Source organism: Thamnophis elegans, chromosome 2 (genome assembly GCF_009769535.1).
Source record: "Thamnophis elegans isolate rThaEle1 chromosome 2, rThaEle1.pri, whole genome shotgun sequence".
In the NCBI taxonomy this organism is placed as follows: Eukaryota; Metazoa; Chordata; class Lepidosauria; order Squamata; family Colubridae; genus Thamnophis; species Thamnophis elegans.
In genome coordinates this window covers 150220397-150240226 of record NC_045542.1, presented here as the reverse complement: position 1 = coordinate 150240226, position 19830 = coordinate 150220397, and the positions used below count along the sequence as shown (strand labels likewise).

At 44.2% G+C, this 19830-nt stretch overlaps 1 pseudogene; it reads right to left on the bottom strand.

Annotated features, from left to right (window-relative positions):
* Positions 1–911: 911 nt before the first annotated feature.
* Positions 912–15731, bottom strand: LOC116503316 (annotated as a pseudogene).
* Between the last annotated feature and the right edge of the window lie 4099 nt (positions 15732–19830).

The window sequence follows — 19830 nt, the reverse complement described above, 5'->3', positions numbered from 1 at the left end:
TTGCTATAAAGCTGTCAGAGGCTTGGATCAGCAAAGAAAAAGGCTTCTCGGCTCTTTGAAGCTTCGATCCTGCTTTGGAGGGTCGCACCGATAAAAAGGCACGAAATTGCCACCTTAGGCTGCGCCCTCCCCGGCTTCAAAGGCCGTTCTCTACTCTGGTCTAAAAGGTGCAAAAAGAGCGTGCGCTGACTTTTTAAGCCTCTGAACCCTCACAGTGGCTTTTTTCAAAAACTCTTGACACCTCCTTGCCTGTGTGAATGAAAAACCAGAGAATAGAAGAACTATCAAGCAAACTTTTCTTTCAGGCTCACTAGAGAGCTCTGCAAAAGAGTCCTAAGGAGCTGAGATTGAGTTGAAAGACTGGGGACTGTTACCAGGGAGGCATGGCCTCAGAATTTCAACTCAGTCCAAGAGCTAGCAGGCTAGAGTTACCCACCCTGGACTCTCCCGTTGATCCAATGGAGAATATGATAATCCAAGCCTCTTCACTATTTTGAGTTTGGATTGATTGATTTGGATTGGCAGGAATCTTCTCCAAGTTCAAAAGAGTCAACATGTTTTCTAGCTTGGTTCCTTAAAGTCCAATTCTTATGTCTTTAAGAATGGAGCAGAATTCTTTATTGGATGAGCGTTTCTTTATTAGACACACAAAGAATTTATTTCCGGTGCACAAGCTCTCAATGTATATGCAAGTAAAAAGTGATAAATCATGATTATAATCATAAAATGCAATCATCATAAATTGTCACAAACAGTACAACAGCATGTTGACAAACAAGAAGGTTATAGTTATAATATGCTAAAAGGAATAGGTAATAGGAAAGATGAGAAGGATAATAGTAATATAGCCCAGGGCATAAGTTTGACATCCCAGGGCATAAGACACTGTTGTGGTTCTTAGTTGTTTAGCATGATGATGGCATTGGGGACGGACAGGCAATTGTCCTTGTGTCTAGTTGTTTTGGTGTGCAATGCCCTATAGCATTATAGGGCGATGAGGAAAACCATCACTTGTTACAGATACAAACACAACCCAGAATTTGAATATTTGAACATCTCTATTAAGGCCTTCCCAACCAAAGGCAGGAAGTATGGCTTGCCTTCATTCTTTTTGCCTGCAGTGGAGCACATTGAAAGGAGGTAAAAATCTTGCACCACAGGTGGACCAAGGCAACCTCTACCCTCACTACAGTCAATGCATCAAGGAAATTAAACATGTGGGAAACAGAAGGTCAACTTGCAAGCTACACTTATAGCACCCTCTGTGCCTAGAACAACCATCGTAGACCACAATAGTCAGGTCAAACCACTTTCAGATCTTCAAATGATTGCTTGCAAAGAGGGAATGGAATGGGCCTTCTCTTAAAACAGCCATCCTAAGGCACCTCAATGTTTTCAACTTTCACCAGGCTGTTCTTTGCAATGCTACACCCTGAGCTAAGCTCTCAAAGCACCAGGGTCCACAATGAGAGGGGGTAGTTGCTTCGAGTGCTGAGTAAGGGCAGAATGGGAGCAGGCTTGGAAAGGTCATCCTGGAAGCACGCTTGGAAGGTGTAGAGGTGGGACATGCTGCTGCTGTTGTAAAAAGAGAGCTGCCCCCCTTCAATGTCCAGGTAGACCCCAACTTCTTTTATCTTCCCGCAGACCGAGAGGGCCGTTCGGGGCTCACTCAGAGCTTGGTACTTTCCCGCCTTCAGCTCAATAGCCCACACCCCTTCGTGGGGCAGAAAGTTCAGCTGCTTCTTGCACCTCACAGACTTTTTGGCCATCCCAACTATCCAATCGGTGCTGTCCCCAACGTAGATCTCCCAATAGAAGCACCCAGTGGTAATGCCCTTCCGTCCCACCACAAACGGGGTGGAAGTGATGCTCTCTAGCCATTGGTCACGATTGAACTTGACCTTGGTGGCTTCTTCCATGAGGACTAAGCTGGGATGAGCTGACTCGCAGTCCAAAGTGATGCTTGCAGGGATTGGAAAGGGAAGATGGAAAGAATTCAGAATGAACAAGAACGGACTTGCGCAGCGAAGTTATTGCAGGAGTATAAACTGGTCCAGAAAAAATTTAGACACATATGAAGATAATATTAGCCAGCTGTTAATAAAGCTACTGCCATCCTCAACATGTCTGAAGTTTCCTTTCTCTCTTTTAGCCCAAACTACAGGATTGTATAATTATATATAATAGGGTAATTAGAGCAGTTAAGAAATTACATTTGGTGGTAAATGGAAACCAGGCCACCAAAGATCACGGTGGCTCAACACCGTCAAAACTGATATCAGCCAGAGCATAGAAGAACTCAGAGAAGCAGTGCAAGATTGAAGACGTGGAGAGACCTCCTGGCCAATAGAATCGCCAAGAGTCGGACATGACTGAATGGATATCATCATCATCATCATCAGGGTTATTGCTGTGGAGTACATAGCCTTGAACTTCCACAAAAAAAATAGAGTATAAAAGTAATAAACCAGTAACCAATACATTTGGTCTAAAAACCTCAACTCACCTGGATGTAGCCCATCGTAGAGCTCCTTCCAGGCGTAGAATTGCAGAGGTCCTTTAAACTCGCCCAAGTTCAAGTCTACAGCCACCACTCCATCTTCCTCCTCTTCCTCCTCCTCTTCTTCTTCTTCCTCCTCCTCTTCTCTCTCCTCTTCCTCCTCCTCAACATCTTCATCAATCTCATTCTCACACTCACTTGTGTCTTCACTGCTGGCCCCCAGCCCATCTTCTCCTACCAGTTCATCATCTAGTTCGGGTTCGTCCGGAGCTCCTTGTTCCTTATGGTGCCTGTAGGCATATGGCACCCCAAGGATCAGCCATTTTAGAATAAGCTGCCCCAATAACAATAGCACATAGACTTATATACCTCTTTGCAATGCTTTACAGCCCTCTCTGAGCAGTTTACAGAATCAGCATGTTTCCACCAAACAATCCAGGTCCTCATTTTACCCACCTCAGAAGGATGGAAGGCTGAGTCAACCTTGAGCCTGGTGAGATTTGAACTGCCAAATTGCAGGCAGACGACAGCCAGCAAAAGTAGCCTGCAGTACTGCATTCTAACCACTGTGCCACCACAGCTCTATCTATCAAACCTAAAGGAATCACATCTGGGTCCTTCTACAGAAAGGTATCTGAGCACTTCTGATAAAAAAAGAATGATGTTGCCAATTTTTCTTTCTTTCACCTCTTTAATGGATTTTATGCAAGAAGGAAAAATAGCATGCAAAATATTGGATGGAAATGGAAAGATTTAGAATTGGAAGACAATTACATCTGGGACCATCTCCTGTGCCATAAATCAGGTTTTATTAGAAGCACCATGCATTTTTTAAAAAATAATCACAGCAGGGAACAGCACAACACAGGACAACTTCTTAAAAAGGTGAAGTAGATTCAGATCTGATTAATTCTTCCCAGGGAAGCTGCAAAAACCAGGAGAAGGGGGAGTCAACTGGAAGTTCTCCAGGTGGACAGATGTGGGAGGGGGTGAGCTCTCAAGAGCCTCACATGAACCCTGTCTGACAAACCTATTTCAAGATCCTTTTTGGATCAGAAACCTCTGGAGGGATGGCGAAGAAGGGGCCGCATCTCATCAGCAGTTCAGAGATTTGCCCTCTGAATTGGAAAAGGGGCAGAAGCAGGGTTGCACAGAAGCTGGCTTCCGGCCAAAGCAGGAGACAGATGATTTAACCCACAGTCATAAATCAATACTTGGAAAAGACAAATATGAAACTGATATGGGGAGATTGTAAAGCAGAGATTTGTGATTCACTTTTTAAATGATAATTAAACTGAGTTGCTAATTGATTGAATATGACAATAGAAGGACAGTTAAGCATGGGTTAAAATATATGAAATGTGGATATATATATATAGAACCTTTAAGATGATGAATAAAGTGAGATGTGTACCATTTATTATTCTATATAGTAGACTAAGGCAGTGTTTTTCAACCACTGTGCCGCAGCACACTAGTGTGCCGTGACATAGTGTAAGGTGTGCCGTGGGAAAAACACTTTATATATAGTCAATATAGGCACAGAGTTAAAAAATTTTAACATTTTCTAATGGTGGTGTGCCTCGTGATTTTTTTCATGAAAAAAGCGTGCCTTTGCACAAAAAAGGTTGAAAAACACTGGACTAAGGGAATTGTAATGAACATTGAACAGCAAGGATTGCCATTTATAGACAATTAAGGGTAATCTACTCCAAGATATGGAAAAATGGAGAGGGAACATGAAATATACTTACAATGGGAAACTATTGAGATTTAAAGACAGAATCACAAATTGGGGGCATGTAAGGATATATAATTATATAAATATAATGATGAGAATAGCTGGGAATTGTAACTAGGTCTACATCTCGGCCAAAAATGGGCTGGGTGGGGGGTTTAAAAGTACAATCACTATATATGTATACTTTTTTGTTCTCTTTTTTTTAAAAAAAGGAGGAAGATATATGTCAAAATTAAATATGTTTATTGAAAAGGAATTTTAAATACCATCAACATAAAATGGAGCTCACTCAGAAGCTGAAATACACCAAGTAAATGAGATGAAGATATGAAGTAGAGGACAGAGGTAAGGAAAGAAGAGAGGGATAGGAGAGATGGCAGGGGGGAAGAGGAGGAGAAAAAGGAGGAGTGGAAAGGGAGAGTGGAGGAGAGAGGAAGGGAAGAGAAGAGAAGGATGACAGAGGGAAGAAAGGAGGTAGGGAGGGGGAGGAGAAAGGGAGAAGAAAGTGATGGATAAGGTACAAATTTGGTGTATGGAGAGCAGAAGAGCCAATAATTGCTTTTGGGAGTTGATGGTAAGGTGAATTGATGTAAACATTTAATAATACAATATGATGTTGGCTATGTAATAATATACATGTGATTATATGATATGAAAAAGGAAAAATAAAAAAACTGTAAAAAAAAAACACCAGGAAAAGGGGACGGCCATGCTGTAGCCAAGAAAATGCCCATGTCATCATCAGAAGTGAAGACTCACTCAAGAAAATCTCCACTTGTTCTTTTGTAGCTTTACAGGGATTTAGAAGTGATTTGGGTAGGAGCCAAAGAGCCAAAAGAACGGTTCCCCTCCCAATTAAACTCTTTTCCTGGCCAAATCAGCCTTGCTTTGCTTCTACTCCCAAGAAGGAAGAGGAGCCAACTTTATAATTCTAGCAAAGGTTTCTTTAATGGAAGTAAACAAGTAGCCATCTTCATTTCCATTTACTGTATGGAGGAGCTTCACCTACTCATTTTGGCAAATCCAGGAGCTTCTGAAAGGTGGAAGTAGTAGTCATGCCTGCAGTTAGGAGGCAAACTTAATATGCCTTTTAGGGTCAGCCCTCCCTATTGGTTCATGCTTTTCTTCTTTTCATATATTTATTATATAGGTAGTCTTGGACTTAGCAACTATTCATTGAGAGAACAAAATTACAACAATGCTGAAAAGAATGATTTACAACCGGTCCTCACATTTACAACCACTGCAGCATCCACATGGTCGTGATCAGGATACAGGTGCTTGACAAGCAGCCTTCATTTATGATAATTGCCATATTGGGGGTCATGTGGGGGCCATTTGCGACTTTCCAAGCTAGCTTGGAGCAAGCAAAGTCAATGGGGGATACTGGATTCACTTAACAACTGCCGTGATGCACTTTACAACAGTGGCAAAAAAGGTGATGTATAAGAAAAGAGAAATACTACTTACCTCTCTAGCAACCCTTTTGCATCCTGTGGGAGGGGAGGTAGAAAAGGAAGAAGGAAGGAAGGAAGGAAGGAAGGAAGGAAGGAAGGAAGGAAGGAAGGAAGGAAGGAAGGAAAAAAAATAAAGGTGAGATAACAGTCAAAATAATTCTTTCCATGGGTTATCACCCATTTTCCTGCCGAAGCATTCTGCATTTTAATGGAGCACAACAGATTCTGCTCTCAGTAGATCATGTCCTACCCTGTTTCCCTGAAAATAAGATCTCCCAGATAATAAGCCCAATCCGCCTTTTGAGCGCATGCGCTAAAATAACTCTCCTCTGAAAATAAGCCCTTCCCGAAATATTGCAATACAGCAGCAACCATGAGGTGACCACGCTCACCGCCTCCTGCACCTCAAAAATAATAAGACCTCCCCGAAAATAAGACCAAGCACTTTTTTCAGGGGTCAAAAGAAAATAAGACCCTGTCTTACTTTGGGGGAAACACGGTAGTTTATTATCAGAAGAAAAACCCCAGTGAAATACTATCACAGCATATAAAGAAGAAACAAAAATTGAGGAGTTGAGGACCGTAGAGTCAGAGCACTCGAGATGCCACTGAAAACCCGAGGTGAGGAAAGTACATCTACTGATTGATTTCTCTTTCACATGAACAAACACTATGGAGTCTAGCAATTCTTACAGAAAATCAGTCCTCCTTATTTTATTTGTTTAAGAAAATTGACCTGGCCATCCAACACCTGATTCTGGGTGGCTTACAAGGGTTTTAAAAAAAAACCACAGAGATTTTGTCAGTCGTTGTTTATTGGATTTATATGCCACCCTTCTCCCAAAGGACTCAGGGTAGTGTACAACATTAAAAAAACACATATTACAAAAGTTAAAAGGAAAATTAGATAAAGAGTATCCAAAAACAACCCAATTAAGTTTAACAATAACATTTTAAAAATTACATTAAAATTAACAATAATCAATCGTTCATTTTATTTTGATTCAGGCCAGGCCGGCTTGCTGAAAAGCCAACAGTTTAGGGCACGGGGGAAGGACCGGAGGTCGGGGATTATGCGAAGCTCCGGGGGCAGCTCATTCCAGAGGGAAGGCGCTCCCACAGAGAAGGCTCTCCCCCTGGGGGTCACTAGCCAACACTGTCTGGCCGACGGCACCCTGAGGAGGCCAACTCTGTGGGATCACACTGGACGGTGGGAGGCTACCGGTGGCAGTAGGTGGTCTCGCAGGTATCCTGGGCCTAAGCCATGGAGCGCTTTAAAGATCATAATTAACATCTTGAATCGCACCCGGAAGACAACCAGCAACCAGTGCAGGCCGCCTAAAAGGGGCGTAACATAGGAGCACCTAGGTGCCCCCATGATAACCTGCGCAGCCGCATTCTGGACCAGTTGAAGCCTCCGGGTGCTCTTCAAGGGCAGCCCCATATAGAGAGCATTAGAGTAGTCCAGGCAAGAAAGGACGAGGGCATGAGTGACTGTGCACAGAGCATCCCGATTCAGGAAGGGGCGCAACTGACGTACCAGGCGAACCTGGTAAAAGGCTACCCTGGTCATGGCTGTCAAGTGTTCTTCTAAACTAAGCCGCGTATCCAGGAGGACACCCAGATTGCGGGCCCTCTCTGAGGGGGCTAAAATTTCTCCCCCTATCATCAAAGATGGAACAAGATGCACAAATCGGGATGACAGGAACCACAGCCACTCAGGCTTGGAGCGATTGAGCTTGAGCCAGTTCCTCCCCATCCAGATCCACACAGCCTCCAGGCATCGGGACATCACGTTGAGGGCATCGTTTGGGTGGTTTGGGGTAGAGATGAAAAGTTGGGTATCATCAGCATATTGATGATACCGTACCCCAAAACCATGGGTGATCTCACCCAGCGGTTTCATATATATGTTGAAAAGGAGGGGTGAGAGAACCGACCCCTGGGGAACCACACAAGTGAAGCGTCTCGGGGTCGATCCCTGCCCTCCAGTCAACACAAACTGTGACCAATCCAACAGGTAGGAGGAGAACCACTGTAAAACCGTGCCCCCCCACTCCCAAGCCTCCAAGTCGTCGCAGTGGGATACCATGATCGATGGTATCGAAAGCCACTGAGACGTCTAATAGGACAAGGACAGAAGAGCAGCCCCTGTCCCGGATCCACCAGAGATCATCGACCAACCCAACCAATGCTGTCTCCGTGCTGTACCTGGGCCTGAAACCCGACTGATTAGGGTAGGCAGCTTTATCCAGGTACTGGGGAAGCTGATGTGCTACCACATTCTCGACAACCTTGGCTACAAAGAGAAGGTTGGAGACCGGACGATAGTTGGCTAAAGAAGCTGGGTCCAAGGATGGCTTCTTAAGGAGGGGCTTCACCACTGCCTCCTTCAATGCGGTAGGAAAGAACCCCTCTCTCAATGAAGCGTTAGTAATCGCCTGGAGCCAGCCTCGTGTCACCTCTCGGGAAGCCGAGACTAACAAAAGGGACACGGGTCCAGCACACAAGTGGCAGCACTGAGTCTCCCCATAATCCTGTCCATGCCCTTGGGGGTCACAGGGTCAAACTCATCCCAGATGGTCTCCACAAGATTCATCCCTGTCGACTCGCCCGAATCTACCCAGTCAGAGTCCAAGCCTGTCCGGATCTGAGCGATTTTATTCTGCAGATACTGAACAAATTCTTCAACCCTACCCTGCAAGGGGTCTTTCCCAGTTCCTTGGTTAAGTAAGGAGCGGGTCACCCTAAACAGGGCGGCTGGGCAGTTATCTGCGGACGCAATAAGAGCAGAAAAATGTTGCCGTTTTGCCACTTTTATCGCCACTAAGTAGGATTTAATATTAATTCTTTTTTTTTTAATTAAATATTTTTAATTTTAATTTGAAACGGGTACAGCATCTTTCTTAATATATCAATCAATTACAGATAAGTTTTGGTACATCTCCTCCACAGTCAACCAACATAACTCATATTAACTCAAGCATTATTATATATCCATTTTCATTTAACTGTGATTATTGTTTAGGAGTATTGGTAGGAGTAGTAATCTTGAACAATACCTACCCACACCGATGGGAGGGGAGAAAAATCAAAAAAAAAAAAAAAGAAAGAAAGAAAAGGAAAAAGAAAAAAGGACAAATAAAAAATAAAAATTAGAATAAAAGATAGTAAATAATACAAAAAAAGACAAAAACGACAATCAGGAAAACAAAACAAAACACAGATGTCTATTATGAAAAAAAAAGAAGTATATCAACTGGTTACAACATGTTTTGGTGCTTCTCTTCCGTTAATTCATATTAATTCAGATATCTTAACTCGAATATTTACCATATCAACATCATTATACCTCCAGTTTTAATTATTATGGTTATTTAAACATCCTTCATCCTTAGCTATGCTAAAGAATTAATCCATAACACATGCTGACAATTCATTTACTTATTTGTAAAATCCTCTATTATCATCAAATCCTCATATCCTATTTTAGCTAAACATCCATAATATTCAATTATATCATATATCATAACATTTCCCCAGTATTGATTAACATTTGATTGTATGAATTTTATTTAGTTTTTTAATAGTGCTAATTATTATAGTTAATACTCTTTATGTATAATCTAAAGGTGTTTTCTCATATCCAATTGTTAGTTATCATATCAACTCCACATTATATACATTACTATCAATATCAATTATTATTCAGCAATATCTGTTACAAGAAAAAGCAATTAGGTTTAACTAGTTTTCAATTGTATTCATCAATCTATCAGCCAGTTCCAAATTATATATATTGCTATCCATATCAGTCGTTATTCAGCTATATCTATTACAAATTGAAGTAATCCGATTTAGCTAATTTGTATTGTCCCATCTGTCAGCCTGTGTCCCTCCAACAACGAGATTTCCTCAATCCAGTAGCCATTCGTTGGATAAATTTACCAAATGTTTCCATAAGCAAATCCAAACAAAAGTATTTCGGCACCTTTAAATTCTGAATGTCAGTGATGAAATAATAATGTTGTCCTAGGCTTATAAAATTTCCCAAATTAACTTTAATTCTCAAGGGTGGATTTTCCATTCCTCCTGCACTCTGTCTCTTTAAATGAGTCGTCTTTATAAAGTCCTCTCTTCCTCTGAGATAGACCAGACACCTCTCTTCCTCTGAGATAGACCAGACACCATTTCTCACATTTTCCATTTGTGTTTCAGGAACATTTAAGCATTCAACGATCTCAGTTTTAACTTCATATTTTAGAATCAGTTGATCCAGGGTTCTTTCCAATTTTTGGTAAGAATCAAAGAGTCCTCTACACGCAGAGAAAAGAGCCTGAAATGAAATCTTAGAGGTATTTTGGGACGCCATGATGTGTCGTAGTTAAAAATTAGAAGCTCTCTTTTTTTTTTCCCCACAGGCTTCGAAGTACTTTTTTTTTTTAGTCTCTTACAGGCTGTCAATCTTATCTAGTTGTAAACAGAACTAGGTAGTAAAGTAATAAAAATGTCGAATCGTGACGGGCTAATTAGTAGGAGATAAGTTTTACGATCCACTTAGGGAGATTCAGAGGGGGGAGGATGTCGCGGGGTTTCTTGAAGCCTTTAAGAAGTAAAGTAACCACCAGTCATAAATCCATTAGAACAAGCCAATTCGCCGCTAAGTCTTCCTGTTCTTTGGGTTCAATTAGCTTAATTTTTTAACACGAACAGTCTCTCTTGGATAATAAAATCAGCTTACCAGATGACATCACTTCTTCCATTCTTAGGGGCAACCTGCAGTTTCAGTTAGCACGCAGCTAATCCAAAAAGGAATTGGCACGAGGAGTTAATACCCCCCCCCCCAGAGATTTGCGGATATCTCTGGGGTCCTGGGTCCCTCCCCACCTTCACTGTCGTCTCCGGGACAGCTAGAGTTCAAAGAACCCGTCCAAAAATCCTTTGGTAGGATCTAATATTAATTCTTACTAGTGTTCGATCAGATCTGGACCGGCTGGCCCTCCAACCACTTTCTAGGCGTCTTTTCCGGCGTTTCATCTCCCGGAGCTCCTCGGTAAACCAGGGAGCTACCCAGGATCGACACCGGGTCAGAGGCCGCAAAGGCAAAACGCGATCCCAGGCCCCAGTGGCTGCCCTATCCCAGGCTTCCACTAGGGCTTTGGTTGAGCTATGAGCCAGGGATTCAGGAAAAGTCCCAAGCTCCATCAGGAACCTTTCAGGGTCCATCCGGCGCCTAGGGCGGAACCATCTAGTCGGTTCCGCCTCCCTGTGGCAAGGGGTAGCAGTATGGAAGTCAAGCCTGATGAGGAAATGATCCGACCATGGATAGAAATATCCCCTAAATCTAGATCATTCAGCCACTGCCCAGAGACAAAAATCAGGTCGAGCGTGTGTCCCCTATTATGGATGGGGTCTTGAATTAACTGAGTTACGTCCATAGCCATCATGGAAGCCATGAACTCCCGAGCTGACTCGGAGGTCTCACCAATGGAAGGCAGATTGAAATCCCCCAAGATCATAAGCCTGGGGAAATCAACCACCAAGCCAGCTAACAGATTCAGCAGCTCCGGCAGGGCCGATGAAACGTAGCAGGGAGACAGATACGTAACAAAAAGGCCCGCCTGAACTCCTTTTTTCACAAAAAGGGACTCACACCCACCTATCTGAGTCGTGACAAACCCTAATTGAACAAATCATGGTGTGAAAAGTTTTATATCCAAATATATTTTATTCTTTATACTGTTTCCATGTTCCCTTAAAATATTAACAGAATCCACAATGGTCTGAGAATCAGTGTCTCCAACTTAATCAAATTAGCAAACTTCCTCAAACCCCAAAATAAGTTACCCAAGCCTAATCTACATATCAAAGGTCTGAAAACACAAATAGAGATAATTAAACTAAGTCACCCAGCAGAACTGGTTTTTTTTTACAAACACACACACACACACAAACCCTCAGCACATAAACACTTGCACATCCCAGACAAACTTCCCCTATAAAATTTTTGCCTCTGGACCCTGTTTCACTGTAGCCTTCTCTTAAAAGCAAACTGTTTTGCTTTGAGGAATAAATATTTCTTATTCCCTCACAACTTTCTGTATCTCATTTTTATTTATTCTTATCTGGCTCAAGTTGGAACCCCAAATTCTTCTTCTGACAATGGTTTGGTGCAATCTATGCACCCTGCAATTTTCTCCTTCCCAAGAAAACCCCACAGCCTCCAGTTCTCCTTACCTTGAGGAAACTTATGTGGTCTTTGGATTCAAGGCCGGCCTGCACACGGCGCAGAGTTTCAGACCGAGAGGCAATCTTGCAGTCCAGTTCCTTTAACTTGGTTTCCATGTGCGCCAAGTTCTTTTCTCTCTGGTTTTCTAAGGCCCGTTTTATAATCAGCTCTCTGTCGTTCAGCAGCTGGTGCATCTTCGCAAACTCTCCAGAGATATGATCAGACAAGGATTCAGAGCAGGTCTGGAGAAACATAGATGGAGCAAAAGATTGTGGTTTAGTCAAACAAAAACGATCTCCTGTCACAATGGTGTTGGTTTTGGGGTGGACTCCTGAGAATATCTTGGATAGCCATAAAGAAAGAAAGAAATGGACCATGAAACAAATCAACTCAACGCAAGGCGTTGCCCTGTCAGCTGGCCAGCATGCATGTAGGTGCTGGACAGCTGACTTTGGATTTCTTTTGAGGCCGTTTTTCGCACTCTGGAGCCGTCAGGGGCCCTCAGGAGGCTTCCCTGAAGGCTCCGGAGGGCAAAAATGAGCCCTACAGACAAACCGGAAATCACCATTTCCAAATTTCCGGGTTCTCTGTAGGTCTGTTTTTTCCCTCCAGAGGCTTTAGGGAGGCTCATGAGGCCTCCGGTGGGCGTCCGGAGGGTGGGGAAGCTGTTTTCACCCTCCCCAGGCTCCTAGAAAGTCTCTGGAGCCTGGGGAGGACGAAAAAACCACACCAAAAGCAGGGTGTGTGTGTGTCGCTGGTCGCGCACATAGCATTATTGATGTGGCACGCCCACGCATGACTCCCCTGTGCTCCTCCCCACTTTTGGCATGGGGCCAAAAAAAGTTTCCCCTTCACTGATCTAAGCAAAACCAGCAAATTAATTTTTTTGCCTTTTTTATTATAATGTAGTGACAGCACACATATACACACAGATCTACCTAATTGAGTAGTGAAACACCAGCAACAACCAAGTTCAGAAAGCACCAAGGACCCCACCATATAACCCTGAGCTACATATATTCCCTTCTATCAGTATACAAAGTTTTAAGAGCAGTGGTGGGATTCAAACAGTGTAACCACCGGTTCTCTTTGGCGCACACATTGCATTTGAAATCAGCACTAAATGTTACCTTTTCCTGCAGCCCCAATGAGTAAAACAGGTGAGATGCGGCAATCCGCTCTGCCGCACCGATCAGCTGGACGTTAAACAAAGGAAATATAGGACAAAATAGAGGATGGATGGGGCCAACTGATCGCTGGAACTACCGGTTCGCCCGAACCAGTCTGAACCAGCTGAATCCCACTCCTGTTTAAGAGTATCTTTTGTGGTCGCTTAGAGCACCACAGTGCTTCTAAATGTTTAAAACTACTGGTAAATTGAGACTCCTGGAGGAAGAGGGAACAGAATGGAATATCCTGAAAAGTGCATGGTTGATAACTTTAGTGACTTGCCACACCACAGCATATTTATTTAATTTTTGTTGATCTGAATGCGATTTAATCAAGCAGGTAGCTTTTCTTTTCCTTAGACTGAATTGCAGGAGCCTAGATTAAATGCTGACTATGAAACACCTGATATTAAGCTAATGAGCCACAAATACTAGCATCAAGAGCAATAGTTGCTGGGATGAAGAGAGAGAAGATACACTCAGTTTAGCATTAAACAAAAAGTCCCAACCATCCCCAATTCCCAGCTTTACCTTCAATTCGAGAATGTTCTCCCGCTGGTGGCAGTGGCTCCTTTCAACCGCTTGAGACCTTCCTCAAGAGGCTCCAGAGATGCCTTCAGCTGGTCCTACAAGGAAGAGAAAGTTCAGATCTCACTTAAGATGAACACCAGCATTTGACTGATCACAGGACAATTTTATACCTCCAGCCAAAGTTCTGCTCAGCAGCGCTTAAAATCCATCAGACCTCTTCCCACAACCAGCCCTAATTAGCATTTAATTCGTTAGTTAAGAGTGTTTTCTACTGTGATAGATTAGTTAGCATATATTAATTTTTATGTTGCATTTATTTAAATGTTTTTCTTTTTCCTTATGGAATTTTTAGTTTCTCTCTCTCCTCCCTCTTTCTCAAACTCTCTCTCCTTCCTGAAGGTAGTCCTCAATTTATGACCACAATGGAGCCCAAAATTTCTATTGCTAAGTGAGAAATTTGTTAAATACATTGTCCTATTTTACGACCTTTCCTGCTACAGCTGTTAAGTGAATCACTGCAGTTGTTAAATTAGTAACACGGTTGTTAAGTGGATATGGCTTCCCCATTGACTTTGCTTGTCAGACGATCACAAATTAGTAACACAGTTGTTAAGTGAATCCATTAGCCACCTAGTGGTTAATAGATCAAATAGTGAATCTTCAGGAAGTGGAAAATGAATTGCATATATGTGAGATACAGATTCAGTATAATATTAGTGTTTCTCCATGCGTTTCAGAATGTAAATCTTATATTTACTGGTAAATATTTGGGAGGCTTCAAAAGCTTCGTTTCAGTGTCACTGTTTATTATAATACATTATGATTCATGCATGATATGAACCCCATTGTATTTATCTTGGCTTGCAAAATAAGCTGCCTTGAGTAGCCCCACGGTAAGATAAGTGGCAAATATATTCCACAAATTGAGAGAGAGATGAGAGAAAAAGAGAGGGAGAGGGAGGGGAGGTTGAGAGAGGGAGAGAAAGAGAGTCTTGTTCAACCAGAGGCCACCTTCTTTCTCCTCCCAGGTCCAATTCTCACCTGATAGGTCTGACCGCATTTTTGATGGGCAGGAAGTCAGTCCCCGGTGCTGAGGTAAGTCCCGGCAGATGACACAACAAGCTCCTCATGTTGGCTGCAGAAGAGCTTCAGGGCTCCTCGTGTTCCTCACAAAAGAACCAGACGGCAGTGCCACTCAGCTGAGCCCTTTCATCCAGCTTCAGAAGCCGGGCTTTCTCGGCCAAGCTGCCGAGGGCTCGGTTCACGTGGCGCAAAGTGAAGGGGTGGCGGCACTCGGGGCAGAGCCCATGACTTTCCCCTTGGGGATGCAGGGCTCCAGGCAGGAAGCACAGAAACTGTGGCCGCACTCCAGTATGTGGGGCTCCTGAAAGAGGGAGAGGCAAATGGGGCACAGCAGGTCTTCGGTGGAAACTGGACACTTCTCGTACTGAAGCCATGTTGGTCGATTCAAAGAGAGCCTGAAGAGTTTTCCCAAGTTAGAACTGGCTTCTAATTCTTCCTGTTAAGTGAACATAGAATAATAAGTTTGGAAGGGGACCTTGGAGGTCTTCTAGCCCAACTCCTTGCCCAAGCAGAAGACCCTATACCATTCCAGACAAATGGCTGTCCAATTTCTTCTTTAAAATATCTAATGATGTAATGACACACCGCTTTTAGAAAGGCAAACATTTTCACTGGTTAGTTGTTCTCACTGTCAGGAAATTTCTCCTAATTCTAGGGTTGGATCTCTCCTTAGCAAGTTTCCACCCGTTACTTTTTGTCCTGCTCTGGAGAATAAGCCAACCCTCTCTTGTCTGTGATAGCCCCTCGAGTACTGGAAGACTGAGGCAAAGGGGCGTCTGCCAACCCAGATAGATTAGACTTCGACACCAAAGTCACGAATCCTAAAACTACTTTTCTTTCAGGGTTACAGAAACAGAGCCTGCCTTTATCCTAAAGTGAACCAGGAAGGATAACCCTGAGACATTTCTCAAATTACGTTCCTATTTGGACACAGAAATTTCTTATCTCACCGTTGTTTGGGCTGCCTCGCTTCCTTCTCTTCCTCAAAGTGATTCTCACAGCCTGCTGCAGGGCGGGACAGCGGGTATGTCAGATGACCTTGAAACAGCCACTCCAAGAGACACAGAACTTAACTTTTGTTTCCTTCTTTCCTCCCTTCTGCTGAAACTTAACTTTCATTTCCCCCCTTGCCTCCCTCCCTCCTCCCAACCCAGAATTCAAGGCACTCTGTGGAAGCACAAGGAAGTATAAGATGACTGTTATGTTCTCTGTATCTTCAGAAGTGGCTGTGAAACTCTTTTAAAAAACAAAAAGAAAGAAACAGATTTTTACTTTGAAAGAAGAAAAGAATAATTCTGAATTAAATTGTTCAAAATATTGTGCATCCCCATTTCCATGTGACCGGGTGGGCGTGGCCAACTTGTAAAATGTGGTGAACACTTAACAACGCTCTTGGTTAGCAACCAAAATGTTGGCTCAGAAACTCTGGCATTGAAGCACGCAAGTCTTAAAGCTGGTCAAGTTACAAGACCCTTAAACCCCTAAACCCTTTAGAAAAAAACCCCAGGGGGTGTTCAAACATGACAGCTTTAAGACTTGTGGACTTTAACTCCCAGAATTCCTCCTCCAGTCATGTTGGCCCAGGGAAACTCTGGCATTTGAAGCATGCAAGTCTTAAGCTGTCAAGTTACAAGACTAAGGTGACCAGATGTCCCGCTTTTGGCGGGACACCCCCGCTTTTGATGCATTTTTTCCCGCGTCCCGCCCGCTTTTTAAAAAGGCACGCTTTTTTTGGCGCTGCAGCTCCCGCCCATTCAGCTGCTGGGCTGGCTCATCGTTCTGTTCTATGCTACCACCTACAAATTGAAGCCAGCCCAGCCTGCCGCTCATGATTTGATTGGCTGGACTTCAGCCAATCAGTGAGCTGGCCAACCAGCTCACTGATTGGCCTGGACTCCTTAGCTGAGGACGCATGCGCGAGTCTCCATTTTATTTCGTCTTTGTTTTGGGCAGCTGCGCTTACTCACTGGTGGTGAGGTAAATCATGTTTTGTATTAATTTGGTACCGTGGGAATCGGGAGGCGCTGGGCTGGGGGAAGGAGACAGCCCCCTTGCGGAGTTTCGCAGCCAGCCCCTGTGCTGCGCTGGAACGGGCGGCAAACCTTTGGAACCACGTGGAAGTTCTCGGGCGGCTGCTCCCAGCTCTCCTGCCCCGGAGGGAGCAGCCACCGGCGGCGGCGGAGGAGGAAGCAGCCCGGCGTCGCTGCTCACCGCGCGCTCCCGCGCTCGCGGCCAGGCTTTGGTGCTGCCTTTCCCGCTCTGTGCGTGCTGCCCAGACAGATCTCTCTTCCTTCCGTGGAGGTCGTTCGTGAATCCATGGGATTCGCCGCGGAAGGAAGAGAGGTCGGGGGAGCGGCGCCGCCAGCAGAGAATGTCCCCCTCGCTCTGGGCCTCCCCGCTGCTGTCCCGATCTCTCTTCCTTCCGTGGAGTCCCGTTCGTGAATCCATGGGATTCGCCGCGGAAGGAAGAGAGGTCGGGGGAGCGGCAGACGCCAGCAGAGAACGTCCCCTCGCTTCTGGGCCTCCCCGCTGCTGTCCCGATCTCTCTTCCTTCCGTGAGTCCGTTCGTGAATCCATGGGATTCGCCGCGGAAGGAAGAGAGCTCGGGGGAGCGGCGCCGCCAGCAGAGAACCTCCTCTGGCTTCTGGGCCTCCCCGCTGCTGTCCCGATCTCTCTTCCTTCCGTGGAGTCCGTTCGTGAATCCATGGGATTCGCCGCGGAAGGAAGAGAGGTCGGGGGGAGCGGCAGACGCCAGCAGAGAACGTCCCCTCGCTTCTGGGCCTCCCCGCTGCTGTCCCGATCTCTCTTCCTTCCGTGGAGTCCGTTCGTGAATCCATGGGATTCGCCGCGGAAGGAAGAGAGGTCGGGGGAGCGGCGCCGCCAGCGAGAACGTCCCCTCGCTTCTGGGCCTCCCCGCTGCTGTCACCGATCTCTCTTCCTTCCGTGGAGTCCGTTCGTGAATCCATGGGATTCGCCGCGGAAGGAAGAGAGGTCGGGGGAGTGGCGCCGCCAGCAGAGACAGTCCCCTCGCTTCTGGGCTCTGAGAGCGTGGACGCAGCGGCAGCTGCCCGCAGACAACTTCCACGCGCTTCCGGGGCTCCTGTTGCTCGGCAGAAGCTCCTGAAGCGTGTGGAAGTTGTCTGCGGGGCAGCTGCCAGCGCACCCACCTCTCCTCCTGCCTCTTCGTGTATGGGATCGCTGCCTCCGAGAGCGTGGACACAGCGGCAGCTGCCCGCAGACAACTTCCACGGGCTTCCGGGGCTCCTGTTGCTCGGCAGAAGCTCCTGAAGCGTGTGGAAGTTGTCTGCGGGGCAGCTGCCAGCGCACCCACCTCTCCTCCTGCCTCTTCGTGCATGGGATCGCCGCCTCCGAGAGCGTCTCTTTGGTTCCCTTCTCCTCCTCCTCCTCCTCCTCCTCCTCCTTTCTGGCGCCCCTTCCTTAAAGATTTGGTACCAAAGCAATGGCGGTGAGGTCGTGAGGAAGTTGTGTCTTTTGGATTTTGCTGCACTGTTGTCTTTTCAATGGTTCTCAGACTGGTTGAACCTTTAGCAGCTGGGGTGATATTCTTTACTGTTAAGGTTACAATTGGATGTGTTGGACGAATCTTAAAGATGAAACTTTTATTAAAACGTTTGACTTAACTAAAAAACATCTTCCTTTTTCTTCTTCTTCTTAAATATGATTTATTTATTTATTTTTACTTCAGAAGTTTGATGACTGTTGTACAAACTAATCCAACCTAAATGTAGAGGAGGAGAAGAAGGGGGGGGATTTAAAAAGAGCAGAGGAAAAAGAAAAGAAAGCATGAAGAAAACATAAAGAAAACATAAAGAAAACATAAAGAAAGGGATGGGAGGGAGGGAAGGAAGGAAGGCACTTTATGTTGAAACAGAAATATTATATAAGGAAGAAAATGGAAATAACTTAGGAAGGAAGGAAGGAAGGAAGGAATTGCACTTAATATTGAAGGAAAAGAGAATGAAGGAAAAAGTATTGGAAGGATTGAAAGAAGGAAGGAGGAACAAAGAATTACACTTAATATTGAAATGGAAAAGAAAATATAATGAATGAAAGAAGAAGTATAGGAAGGAAGGAGGAAAAAAGGAAGACAATGTTGAAATGGAAAAGAATATAAGGAAGAAAATGGAAAAAATTATAGGAAGAAAGGAAGAAATGTACTTAATATTGAAACAGACAAGGGAATGAAGGAAAAAATATTGGAAGGATTGAAAGAACAAGGTTTTCCTTGTATGGGATTGATAGTGTCATTCTTAAATTTATTCCCCAAAATTTTTCCCATTTGTCTAGTTCAATGTTATAGCCAAAGTTCTGTGCCCATTTTATCATTGGTTCTTTTACAGTTTCCAATTTCCTCTCCATTTGATACTTCAAGAGGAATTTGTATATTTTCCCTATCATCTTTCTGTCCAGACTTTGAATAATTTTATTCAATTTGTGTGGTTCTGTTTCAATACCATATATTTTAGTGTCTTTATTGTATTAGTTTTAATTTGGAGGTAGGTTAGCCAGTCACCTTTCATATTCTGATCTGCCAATTCTTCAATTGTTTTTAAATTCCCTGTCTGTCAATTAGATCTCTGTATCTTAGATTTTGTTCAATCTGTTAAAATTTGGGTGTGTCGTTCTTTCTGTGGGTGATAGCCAATTTGGGTTTTCACATAGTGGATTTTTTTAATTTTGAGCCATTGTTGCAGTAAAGTTCTAATTAAATGATTTTGAAAGTATTGTGCGTTTTATGTTTGTCATTCATTCCATAAGAAATTATGCCAGCCTGCCTGCAGGTCATGACCATTTTTCACACTTAGCGACCGTTGCGACCATTTTTCACACTTAGCGACCGTTGCAGCATCCTCCATGGTCACGTGATCAAAATTTTGTTTGGCAACAGATTCGTATTTATGCTGGTTTCCGTGTCATGGGGTGACCTTTTGACAAAAAAATTTTTTTTAATCAAGACCCCCCCCCCCCGGGGTCAAGGGCGTCCCTCTTTTCCAATCTGAAAATCTGGTCACCTTATACAAGACCCTTGCGCCCCTACCCTTTAGAAAAAAACCCAGGGGTGTCCAAACTTGACAGCTTTAAGACTTGTGGACTTCAAC